The 14,212-nt window shown below is 42.7% G+C and overlaps 1 protein-coding gene across 1 annotated transcript in view; it reads right to left on the bottom strand.

Moving 5' to 3' along the window:
* Positions 1-14,212, bottom strand: part of LOC126237208 (allergen Cr-PI-like) — a 149,769-nt gene that overhangs the window by 134,712 nt on the left and 845 nt on the right. The window lies entirely within an intron of this gene.

Below are 14,212 nucleotides of genomic sequence, written 5' to 3'. Positions count from 1 at the left end.
AATTCTGAAGCTAGCAGGGATAAAATACAGGGTGGGAAAGGTTGTCTACAACTTGTATGTAAACCAGACTTCAGGTGTAAGAGTCAAAGGACATAAAAAGGAAGGGAGTGTGTTGGGGCTGTAGCCTATTCCCGCGTTATTCAGTCTGTACACTGGTCAAGCAGCATAAGAAACCTCGGAGAAATTTGAAAATTGAATTAAACTTCATGGAGAAAAAAATTCTTTATGGTACACCAATGACACTGTAATTTCCGGCCGCGATGGTCTAGCGGTTCTAGGCGCTCAGTCCGGAACCGCGCGACTGCTACGGTCGCAGGTTCGAATCCTGCCTCGGGCATGGATGTGTGTGATGTCCTTAGGTTAGTTAGGTTTAAGTAGTTCTAGGGGACTGATGACCACAGATGTTAAGTCCCATAGTGCTCAGAGCCATTTGAACCATTTGACACTGTAATTCTGTCTGAGTAGAAAATTACCAACCTCCTACTGCTGTATACTCAGCGCGTTTCCGCGGCGTCAAGTGTAGGCAGTCTTTCAATGACTCTACCAATGATGTCTTTGAAAATGCGGTCGTTAGAAATAACGAATTTTTGTCCTGAGTCCATCGACCGCATCTTGGTTCGCAGCCAGTTTCAGTTCGTATCTCGTTAGACTTATTGCATTTGTTTGTCGCTATGAGCGCTTCTCGTTCTGAAGAGTATAATCTGTCACTCTTAAATATGTTCCACGTGTTGTCGAAAATGTCTACACCCTCTACTTCAGGTTTCAACCATCTATCGGGTCATCCCTGTGGGCGCCCAGACCGTGACTGAGGGAAGACACGGCCTGCTGGCTCTGTCTCGTTATCAGCATGAGGCACCGACTCAGACCTCTTCGCTAGTGGTACGGCGCTAGTCTTTCTGCCTCTAGCCACGTACAGCTTCCTTGGTCCCTTTACCTTTCCTAAATGATACTGCTAGCCTGCACTACACATCCTCTGTCATACACAGTACGATGCCTCATGAGCAACAAATGTAAAGGCATAGCATACAGAATCTCACTTCGGAGATTCTGTCTACTCAGAAGAATGAAAAAGAATAGAAGATCGGAAAATAAAATTGAGGATCCGTTAGATGACGATCAGTTCGGCTTAGGAAAGAGGCTGCGCTTGATAATGAAAGCAAATCTTAAGAAAAATCAAGAGATGTTTACGAAACTTGTCGACCTAGGAAAAAACATTCGACAAAGGAAAATGGCGCAAAACGTACGAATTTCCGAGAAAAATTGGATTAAGCTATACAGGAAGACGGGTAGTATACATACATACAATCTCCTCTCTCTCTCTCTCTCTCTCTCTCTCTCTATATATATATATATATATATATATATATATATATATATATATATATATATATATATGGCCCTATCCGAGCCTCAGGTACAGGGCGGGTCGCAGGTGGCGGATAGCGAACGATCCATTAGATATGGTGGACAGCTGCGAATAAGGGGAAACCCAAATAAGCAGTCCCGGACCGAGGCGGCAGCATCACGAGGGTGTGGGAGGGTGACTTTTGGCAAGGGTCACACTCATTCAAAAACCACAGAACTCGAAGACGTTGCTGTGTCATGGCGAGTAAGTGCCGCCATTACAATAAGCACCGTCAACACCCAAATCCAGGACGCGTCTGAAGTGGGAACCATCGGCATCCTGGTCAGCGTCTGTTCACACAATGTGCGGCTGGTCATAATGCTCCAGGAACTAACAATCCCTGGTTCTAAACACCCAGTGGAAACACTGGACCAACTTGATTACAAGCAAGTATGACTCGTGCAAGTAATAACAACATTACCCCAGGTGGTAACCAATCCACCCATCAACAGATGGCAACCAGGAATTCGGATTCTGGGGAACCTGGACTTACACGATTACATCAGAGAAAGTCGGAGCTCTCTGGCAAACTTCCACTTAAAACACCTACATACATTGGAACCTTTAACATAAATACATTAATCCAACCAGGAAAGCTTCTAAACCTTACAACAGAACTTGAAAAGCAAAAGATAGTAATACTAGCTTTACAGGAGACACGTTTTACAGATGAAGAAACATCAGATTATGGCAACTATCGCATCTTTAAGAGCAAGACGGATAAACGAATCGGAAGAGGAGCCCCCCATCTCGGGATGGCGTTTATCATACACAAGAGCGTGCTCAGCTCCATCAAGGAAGTTACTCCCGTAAATAATAGGATAATGACGATGCGCTTACAATGTGCCAACAAAACATACACAATGGTTAATGTTCATGCTCCCACAAACGGAGACAACAAGAAAAACCCCATAGAAACAGAAAAGTTCTGGGAAAATTTGGAGAATATAATGGCCAAGATTCCAAAAGATGATACAAAAGTTCTACTCGGCGATTTTAATGCCCAAATTGGTAGAGAGAAAATCCACCAAAAAACCGTAGGCAAATATCCTGCACATAAATTTACCAATAAAAATGGTACAAGGCTCGTCGAACTATGTAAGCAGAATAACCTGAAGATAATGTCAACATCTCTAAGAAAATGTCCAAGAAAACAAAAGACATGGAGATCTCCTATACAAGAAATTGGCGAGTTTCAAATAGATCATGTGGCGATTTCATACCCAGTACAAAAAGAAATTTACGACGTCCAAGTACGCAGAGGAGCAAACATTGATTCAGACCATTACCTAACTAGAATTAAAATCAAGTTTACAGCACGAAGAAGTCATCAGAAGAAAACAGAAATACAGAAATATGACACCGACAAGATTAAAGAATCTAAAGTAAAAGAAGAATGGGAGAAGGAAAAGGCAAACACATGGGAAGAATTTCATTCTAAAATCACGCGAATAGCTAAGGAAACTATTCCCTTGAAAAAGATATTCAAACACCCTTGGTGGGATTCAGACTGTGAAAATGCATTGGAAAGGAGAAAAAAGGCATTTCAAGAATATAACAGTAAAAAATCACAAGAAAGTCTACATTTATTTAACGAGGTTAGAAAACAGGTTTCAAAATCTATTAGGCAAGCAAAAAGGAAGTACACAAAGGCACAACTGGATGCCATAGAAGAAAATTTCCAAAACTATAATACAAGAGACTTCTACAGAACTTTCGCAGATAAAATACGAGGATATATCCCTCAAAATTTATGTTTCAGAAAACCGGATGGTAAATTAGCCCTAACAAACCAGGAAAACTGTCAAGTATTGGCTCAATATTTTTCTAACCTACTAAATTGCCCAGAACCTAGTTTAAGGTTTCCCAAAGAAATCTGTGCCAACGCTCAACCGGATTCATTACCACCAACACAGGAAGAAATCAAATGTCACATTAAAAACTTAAAAAATAATAGAACATCTGGCGAAGATGGCATTGTTGCAGAGCTATTAAAGAGCCTAGGACCAAAGACGTTGCAAGAGCTCACAAAAATAATAACAAAAATATGGGAAACAGAAAAATTACCAGAGGAGTGGAAATGTGCCCTTATTCACCCATTACATAAAAAAGGAGACAGAACAAATGTCAATAACTACAGGGGAATCTCACTTTTACAAGTCACCTACAAAATTCTCTCAACATGCCTGCTGAAAAGAACACAAGAGCAGCTGGAATGCCAAATTGGTGACTATCAAGCAGGCTTCCGCCCCGGTCGCTCATGCATAGAACAAATATTTAATTTAAAGACAATATTAAAACACAAAGCAATTAGAAATGCCCCCATAATTTGTACATTTGTAGATTTTAAGAAAGCCTATGACTCAATTGACCGGCAATCTTTGTTTAACATTTTAGAGGAACTTGGACTTGACTCCAAAACACTAAGGCTTATCAAAGAATCACTGACAGACACTGTATCTAAAGTTAAATTCAGGGGAGAAATCTCTGAACCTTTTCTCATAAAAACTGGAGTACGTCAAGGTGACGGGCTATCTCCACTTTTGTTTAATATAGTCCTGGATAAAGTCATTAAGGAATGGGAAAAAGAATTAAAAAATCAATCCTACTGGAAACCAATCCATCTTGGTAGAACCAAAGACAACGTGGAGATATCTTGTTTAGCATTCGCGGACGACTTGGCCATACTTGCAGATGATGAAGAAATCGCCACCAAACAAATAGAGATCCTTAAGGAATGCGCGGATAAAGTAGGCTTACAAATTTCGTTTCAAAAGACAGAATTTTTCTGTACGAAATTCCATATACACAGTTTGAACACAAAATATGGAAAAATAAATAGAGTAAAACATTTTAAATACCTAGGTGAAATTTTGGAGCCAACCGGAGGAGAGAAAGTTGCACAGAAGATCAGACAACAGAAAATGAAGAGAGCATATGGTATGACACATGAAATATACAATAAAAAATGCATCTCCTCGAACACAAAAATCAGACACTACTGCGCAGTAATTAAGCCAGCAGCACTATATGCTAGTGAAACGCTCACACTCCACACAAAATGTGATTTAGAAAAAATACTAAAAGAAGAACTCAAAATTATGAGAAAGATTTTAGGTCCAAAATTAACAGAAGAAGGATACCGGATACAATCAAGAAGAACCACAGAAACTATATCAAACCTGGCAGCAGACATAAGAAGGCGAAGATTAAAATTTTATGGACATGTCACTAGACTTCCCCCCACACGACTCACCAACAGAATTCTCACTTACATAGAAAAAGTCAAATCAACAACACCTTGGATTAGCCAAGTAAAATTAGATTTACAAAAAGCAAATATTGAACTTAAAGATGTCAAAGATAGAAAAACTTTTAGAAATAAGGTGGAAAAGTGGAATGTATTGTCGGAGAAGGAAGCACTAAAGAGACCAGGAACAAAATGGACAGAAGAAAGAAAAAGAAAACATGGAGAACGAATGAAAGAAGTATGGAAGAAACGACGTCAGAAAGCTTTGCGTGATCCTTCTGGGTCCATTCGCGATAAGTAAGTAAGTAGTATATATATATATGGTGTTACAAAAAGGTACGGCCAAATTTTCAGGAAACATTCCTCACACACAAAGAAAGAAAATATGTTATGTGGACATGTGTCCGAAAACGCTTACTTTCCATGTTAGAGCTCATTTTATTACTTCTCTTCAAATCACATTAATCATGGAATGGAAACACACAGCAACAGAACATACCAGCGTGACTTCAAACACTTTGTTACAGGAAATGTTCAAAATGTCCTTCTTTAGCGAGGATACATGCATCCACCCTCCGTCGCATGGAATCCCTGATGCGCTGATGCAGCCCTGGAGAATGGCGTATTGTATCACAGTCGTCCACAATACGAGCACGAAGAGTCTCTACATTTTGTACCGGGGTTGCGTAGACAAGAGCTTTCAAATGCTCCCATAAATGAAAGTCAAGACTGCTGAGGTCAGGAGAGCGTGGAGGTCATGGAATTGGTCCGTCTCTACCAATCCATCGGTCAAGTCCCATAGTGCTCAGAGCCATTTGAACTTCGACTGAAATGTGCAGGAGCTCCATCGTGCATGAACCACCTGTTGTGTCATACTTGTAAAGGGACATGTTCTAGCAGCACAGATAGAGCATCCCGTATGAAATCATGATAACGTGCTCCATTGAGCGTAGGTGGAAGAACATGGGGCCCAATCAAGACATCACCAACAATGCCTGCCCAAACGTTCACAGAAAATCTGTGTTGATGACGTGATTACACAATTTCGTGCGGATTCTCGTCAGCCCACACATGTTGATTGTGAAAATTTACAATTTGATCACGTTGGAATGAAGCCTCATCCGTAAAGAGAACATTTGCACTGAAATGAGGATTGTCACATTGCTGGATGAACCATTCGCAGAAGTGTAGCCGTGGAGGCCATTCAGCTGCTGATAGTGCCTGCACACGCTGTACATGGTACGGAAACAACTGGTTCTCCCGTAGCACTCTCCATACAGTGACGTGGTCAACGTTACCTTGTACAGCAGCAACTTCTCTGACGCTGACATTAGGGTTATCGTCAACTGCACGAAGAATTGCCTCGTCCATTGCAGGTGTCCTCGTCGTTCTAGGTCTTCCCCAGTCGCGAGTCATAGGCTGGAATGTTCCGTGCACCCTAAGACGCCGATCAATTGCTTCGAACGTCTTCCTGTCGGGACACCTTCGTTCTGGAAATCTGTCTCGATACAAACGTACCGCGGCACGGCCATTGGCCCGTGCTAATCCATAGATCAAATGGGCATCTGCCAACTCCGCATTTGTAAACATTGCACTGACTGCAAAACCACGTCCGTGATGAACACTAACCTGTTGATGCTACGTACTGATGTGCTTGATGCTAGTACTGTAGAGCAATGAGTCGCATTTTCAAATAACTTCCGGGAATTCAGCCAGGTAACACTTTCAGCGACCGCCGATATTTCGGCGGGAGAACACCCCACCATTTTCAAGGCAAACTGCAACGGACAGGCGGCGTACATGCAAATTTAATACCTCGGTTCTCCGACAGAAGCAGGAAAGATAACACACACACACACACTGAACACTAGTGCCACCAAAGATGACCAAAGTCAGAGCTATCGATAGTGAGACTATGAATTCGCAGGTGAGGCAGCATTGACTCTGTTCCTCTGTTTTTTGACAAGGGAGATAGCCGGATTCCAAACAGAGTTTAAACAGAAACCTCCATCCCTGTTAACGAGGTTGCTCGCTAATTTAATCTCAACTGCCTCCCTAATGACACTGTCCCAATAGCTGGACGTGCATGCCAGTATCTCGGTGTTATTATATAACATGGGGTGACCAGTATCCAAGCAATGTTCGGCAATTGCAGATCTATTTGGCTGCTGTAATCGTGTGTGCCGTTTATGCTCAGTACATTTGTCCTCCACGGTCCTGATAGTTTGACCAATATATGCCATGCCGCAGCTACAAGGAATACGATATACACCCGCCTTACGCAGTCCAAGATCATCCTTAACGGAACTCAAAAGTGCTCTAATTTTAGATGGAGGTCGGAAAACACATTTCACATCGTATTTCCGTAAAATACGACCGATCTTATTGGACGTGTTTCCTACGTAAGGCAAAAAGGCAGTAGACTTAGGTGTTGACTCAGAATTATCATCAATCACCCGATGTACAGTTGGTCGATAGCGCAACGCACGTTCAATCTGTCTATCACTATAACCATTTTGACGAAATGTAACTTCAAGATGGGACAGCTCAGCTGGCAAAGTCTCAGCGTCAGAAACGACATGTGCCCTGTGTACCAAGGTACGAAGTACCCCTTCACGCTGAGCCGAATGGTGACAACTATTAGCTTGTAAGTACAAGTCGGTGTGAGTACGTTTCCTGTAGACTGCATGTCCCAATGATCCATCATCCTTCCTCCTAACCAACACGTCGAGAAAGGGAAGGCAACCATCCTCTTCCACCTCCATCGTAAAACGAATGTTAGGGTGGATCGAGTTCAGATGTTCTAGAAAGACATTCAAATTCTCCCTACCGTGAGGCCAAACAACGAAGGTATCGTCAACGTATCTAAAGAAACAGGCGGGTTTTAAAGGCGCCGACTCCAATGCACGTTCCTCGAAGCCTTCCATAAATAAATTTGCGATCACAGGAGACAACGGACTACCCATCGCAACTCCATCTGTCTTCTCGTAATACTGGTCATTAAATAAAAAGTAAGTGGATGTCAACACATGCCTAAAGAGATTAGTTAAATCAGCAGCAAACCTGGCTTCAATTAACCGCAACGAATCAGACAGAGGAACACGAGTGAAGAGAGAGACCACATCGAAACTCACTAAAATATCAGAGTCATTCAGCCTCAGTCCCTCCAAACGACGTAAAAAATCAGCTGAGTTCCTGATATGATGTTCACACCGTCCTACTTGTGGACTCAACAGAGAAGCAAGATGCTTGGATACACGATATGTAGGAGCGCCGATGTTACTCACTATAGGACGGAAAGGAACCCCTTCCTTATGAACCTTTGGAAGGCCGTATAACCTAGGGGGAACGGCACTATAGGTGTTAAGCCTCTTGATTGTGTCCTGCGACAAACCACTTTTCTTCAGGAGGCTATTGGTCTTTCTCTCAACACTTTTCGTGGAGTCAGCATCGATTCTGCGATACGCTGAATCAGATAGTAAACGTTGCATCTTTTGTACATAATCATGTTTATTTAAAACAACGGTGGCATTGCCCTTGTCTGCAGGTAAAATAACAATACTGGGATCAACTTTGAGAGAGCGTAAAGAAGCCCTCTCTGCTGCTGTTACATTACTCTTGGGTGGACGAGCCCTAGTCAAAACACGGCAAGCCTCCCTCCTAACTTCCTCTGCAGCGTCAGGAGGTAGTTTGCAAACTGCCTGTTCAATTGAACTAATAAAATCAACTACCGGCAAATTCTTCGGAGCGGGTGCAAAATTTAAACCCTTCCCTAGCACGGATAAGGTTGCGTCGTCAAAAGATTTCTCTGTGAGATTTATCACAGAACGTCGAGATATAACATCCGACTCCGCGCGATGAAAACGTTCAAACTTTGCCAAATGCCGGGCAGTAACGGAGTTGTACTCCCAGTGAGCTTGGGTCCATGAGGCACCGTCCAACCAATCCCAAGTGAAATCAGACACTTCAGATGCAACCATTAAATGAAAACGATACAATTCTTTGGAAACAGAATCCAAACGTCGACGAGTAAAACGAATCCTTTCGCGAACAAGAGCCAAGCCAGCACGTTGCTTGATACGATTGGCGGCAGGAGAATTAATATGGTGCACAACCTTAGCAAATGTTGGGACATGATTTTCATCACGACACCTCAATAAAAACGACAAAGCACATTGCAGTCTAACTCGACAGCTACTAAGTTTATCCAACTTACGTAAACACCGATACATTTCCTCCCCGTAGAGGTAAACAATGTGAGACCTGAGTTTCTCCTGGCGTATACAACTTTCAAATAACTTCCGGGAGCCGGCCGCGGTGGCTTTGCGGTTCTAGGCGCTACAGTCCGGAGCCGCGCTGCTGCTACGGTCGCAGGTTCGAATCCTGCCTCGGGCATGGGTGTGTGTGATGTTCTTAGGTTAGTTAGGTTTAAGTAGTTCTAAGTTCTAGGGGACTGATGACCACAGCAGTTGAGTCCCATAGTGCTCAGAGCCATTTGAACCATTTTTGAACTTCCGGGAATTCAGCCAGGTAACACTTTCAGCGACCGCCGATATGTGTGTTATCTTTCCTGCTTCTGTCGGAGAACCGAGGTATTAAATTTGCATGTACGCCGCCTGTCCGTTGCAGTTTGCCTTGAAAATGGCGGGGTATTCTCCCGCCGAAATATCGGCGGTCGCTGAAAGTGTTACCTGGCTGAATTCCCGGAAGTTATTTGAAAGTTGTATACGCCAGGAGAAACTCAGGTCTCACAATGAGTCGCATGTCAACACAAGCACCGAAGTCAATATTACCTTCCTTCAATTGGGCCAACTGGCGGTGAATCGAGGAAGTACAGTACATACTGACGAAACTAAAATGAGCTCTAACATGGAAATTAAGCATTTCCGGACACATGTATATATATATATATATATATATATATATATATATATATATATATATATATATATATATATATATATATGTGTGTGCGTGTGTGTGTAGGCTAATATCAGGAAACGCTGTAGGGATGGTTCAAATGGCTCTGAGCACTATGGGACTTAACATCTGTGGTCATCAGTCCCCTAGAACTTAGAACTACTTAAACCTAACTAACCTAAGGACATCACACACATCCATGCCCGAGGTAGGATTCGAACCTGTGACCGTAGCGGTCACGCGGTTCCAGACTGAAGCGCCTAGAACTGCACGGCCACACCGGCCGGCCGCTGTAGGGATTTTTATCCGGTTTTCACTAATACATACACTGATTTACGAGGGAGATTTTTGTATATAATTTATAAACATTTCGTACAAATTGTCTACCACTTAGCTAACCCGAGAGAGCAGCAATAACATGAGGTAACAGTAAGCATAATCACATTCGCGTCTTGTGAGATTGTCTCGTGCTGGAGTATTTGGCTGGAAAACGAAAGGTTGTATGGTCGAATTCGGACTAGGTCACTTTTGTTTTAGTCTGGTTTTTAACTTAGCTCTCATATTTCAATGACGTGGGGTTTCACCGGAAAAGAAGAGTAGCTCAGATTCCACGTTACACTGTAGCTCCCGTTTTCCCAGTTGGGTAAATGGTCAGGGACATGCAAGTCACCAAAGCGTAATCCAGTTGATTGAAATCGTTCCAGAACGGCTGCGTAGCCAAAAAATGTGAGTCCGAAACCTTTGGTCTTCAGTAATTTATGTATAGAGTAAGACGCAGCGTGGGATGCAGGTTTACTTCCTTTGTACGAAGAAAGTTTTGCAGCAGCTCAGCAGAAGGCTCAACTTTCAGCTCTCTGCTTTCCTTCAGTCAAGCGTTTGAGTCTTTACGTGATGGGGCGTAAGATACTACTTGTTTTAACACTTTCAAATTTTATAGAAGACTGGTGAAAGAATTTGCACTGGCGAGAAAGAGATTGAGGCCTTTTAAAGATCATGAAATACGGGCGCCATGTTCCTGAATGGGATTCAGAAATTTCTTTCGGATGAATGCATAAGATTTCGAAATAATTCTACAGATAGCTGAGGGACGCATTTAAAAATATGACGATAATTTCAGACTGCCGATTCCTGCTTCCCTCAGACTACCAGTTGCAACTCGCAGTTTTAATTCACTGCAAATTCTTCTAACAATGGACAGTCAGTTACTCAGCTTTGAAGTATCGGAATATATATGACCAATAACGAAAGATAACCACCTCATCATCAGGTTGTGATGTGTGACTTATAATTTTGAAATAATCAAAAATTTTTAACCAACAGTTTCCTTGCAGTTGTTTGAGAATAGCTGCACAGAGAAAAAAACACACGGATGCAAAATAAGTCGAGTTTTATTTTTTATGTTTCAGATGAAACATTTTCCAAAAAAATACTTCAGCAACTTTGCTTCGTTTACATACAGTACGTTCTTCCAGCAGATGACTCAACTTTCAGCTTTCTGCTTCCCGTGGACCAAAACTGCATGGGACACGATTATTTGCGTGGCACGGCGAAGAAATCTGCTATAAGAGACCACGACAAAAAATTGCGGAAATGAGTGCATCACAGTGCGTACTAAGTTTCACCACAGGAGTGCTGTAACCTGAATTAAACCTATAGATCATACGAGGGTTTTTTAAAAAAATTTCTTTTAGTTGTGCCACCTTAGCCAGCTCCGATACATACCGAATAATCACACGCCCATACCCCATGATTATTATACAGTACTTACATTGGTTATAAACATATTACTTACATCACCACGCTCTCCCACCAGTGCCGTGAAATGTTACTCCAAACGCTAATTCTATTTGAACACATAACTTTCATGCCTCCACACAACGTTCCTGGCGTACGCTTACTTCTCTGAATTTAATTAGTGGGCCCCAAATGAAATACGTTACGTCAGTCGAGTGGTTTGCGTGCTGATGCTTAATGCTACCTGCGAAGCCGGACTGGGTTTGCTTGTATATTATAAATTCAAGTCCTCCGCCGCGTCTTTATGTACATATTTTTGTGTTGATTTCAGGAACTATTGTACGTATTTCGATACAGTTTCACTAGTAGACAGACTGATTCACGAGGAAGATTTGTGTACATAGCTTATTGTTTAATTATGAGTGTGTGATACAGGTATTTTTATCTGTTCCATATTTAATTGGTGTTTGGTTCAAATGGCTCTGAGCACTATGGGACTTGACATCTGAGGTCATCAGTCCCCTACAACTTAGAACTACTTAAACCTAACTAACCCATGGACATCATACACATCCATGCCCGAGAGAGGATTCGAACCTGCGACCGTAGCGGTCGTGTGGTTCTAGACTGAAGCGCCTAGAACCGCTCGACCACGGCGGTGGGCTGGTGTTTGGTGTGACATGTCGTGATAATGAAAGGTAACTAGAGAAGAGGCGGTATCCAGTGGCAAAGGTAGTAAAGTAACAGCCACTGAGATTCCAGAGAGCAGCGGAACTTGACTAGAATCTATACATCTTATAAACTAAAGTCTCCTATCGCGAATTTCTGTCTGTATGTGAAGGCTAATCTCAGGAACTATCGTAGTGATTTTGAATCGGGTTTCACTAATCGACAAATTGGTTCATGAGGAAGGTTTGTGTATTTCACTGCATATTATAAACAAGTCGTCTGGCCGCAGACACATAGGACTACCGTGCGGCGCCGGAGGGTGTTGCTAGTACTGGGTTGATTTATGTGAAAAATTTTCCGAGGTGATTATGGCCGCACCACTGAAATTAGCAGACTCTGAACGCGGAATGAGAGTTGGACGCACTGGGCTTCTGCTTTCGGAAATCGTTAGGGAATTCAATATACTGCTATCCACGGTGTCAAGAGTGTGGTCAAAATACCAAAACTTCAGGCATTACCTCTCACCATGGTCAATGCAGTGGCCGACGGCCTTCACTTGACGACCGAGAGCAGCGGCGTTTGTGTAGAGCTGTCAGTGCTAACAGACAAGCAACACTTCGTGGAATAACCGCAGAAATCAATGTGTATACGTTAGGCCAGTGCGGTTGAATTTGGCTTTAATGGTCTACGGCAGCAGACGACCGACGCAAGTGCCTTTGCTAACAGTACGACATTGCCTGCAGTACCACTCCCGGCCGCTCTTGGCGATGTCGATTGGACCCTAGACAAGTGAGAAACCGTGGGCTGGTCAGATGAGTCCCGATTTCGGTTAGTGAGAGGTGAGGGCAAGCTTCGAGTGTGGTGCAGACCCCACGAAGTCATGGACCCAAGTTGTCGACAAGCAAACTGGCGATAGCTCCATAATGATGTGTGCTGTGTTTGCATGGAATAGACTGGGCTGTCTGAATGTTCGGCTGGTTGGAAACCATTTACAGCCATTCATGGACGTCGTGTTCCCAAACAACGAAAGATTTTTTATGAGTGACAATGTTACTGGGTCACAGTTGTTCGCGATTGGTTTGAAGAACATTTTGGACAATACGAGCGTATGGTTTGGCTACACAGGCCGCCCTCATGAATCCCAACAAACATTAGTGGGTCATAATCGAGAGGTCAGTTCATGCAAAAAATCCTGCACCGGTATCTTTTTCGCAGTTATGAATGGCTATAGAGCCAGCACGGCTCAATATTTCTCCGGGTAACGCCCAATGACTTGTTGAGTCCATATCATGTCGACTTGCGCCACTACTTCGGGCAAAAGGAGGTCTGAGACGATATTAGGAGGTATCTCGGTATCCCATGACTTTTGTCACCTGCGTATACAAGAAACAAGAAAAAAATGGCTCTGAGCACTATGGGACTCAACTGCTGAGGTCATAAGTCCCCTAGAACTTAGAACTACTTAAACCTAACTAACCTAAGGACAGCACACACATCCATGCCCGTGGCAGGATTCGAACCTGCGACCGTAGCGGTCGCGCGGTTCCAGACTGTAGCGCCTAGAAACGCTCTGCCACCAGCGGCCGGCAAAGAAGAAACAAGAAGGACGAATTAGAATGAAATACCAAGAATGAAGTGCTAAGAAGGATGCAATCTTTCGCCTATACAGTTCAATGTATACACCGAAGAAGTAATGTTGGAAGTAAAAACGACCAAGACTAGGATTAAAATTCAGGATGAAAGGATATCAATTATAAGATTTAACGATGATATTGATATCTCCAGTGTAAGTGAAGAAAAATTACAGGATTTGTTGAAAGGAATGAACAATTAGTACAGAATATGGGTTGACAGTCAACTGAATATGTCGAAAGTAATGAGCAGCAGCAGAAATTAAGTAAGCGATTGACTTAACACCAAAATTGGTGACCACAAAGTGAAAGAAATGAAGGAATTCTGAATTCTGTTACCTTGCAAGCAAAATAACACGTGACGGATGTTGCAAGGATGAAATAAAAAGCAGACTGGCACAGACGAAAAGGGCATTCCAGGTCAAGAGAAGTCTACTAGGTTCAAACTTCGGCCTTAATTATAAGATGAAATTTTCGAGGTGGTACGTTTTGAGCGTCGTATTGTATAGAAGTGAATCACAGCCTGTGACAAAATCGTAAAAGGAGAGAATCGGTGCCTTTCAGATATGGTGCTACAAAAGGATATTGAAAATTAGGATGACC

Source organism: Schistocerca nitens, chromosome 2, assembly GCF_023898315.1.
Source record: "Schistocerca nitens isolate TAMUIC-IGC-003100 chromosome 2, iqSchNite1.1, whole genome shotgun sequence".
Taxonomy (NCBI): Eukaryota; Metazoa; Arthropoda; class Insecta; order Orthoptera; family Acrididae; genus Schistocerca; species Schistocerca nitens.
This window is presented reverse-complemented; position numbering and strand designations above follow the sequence as displayed.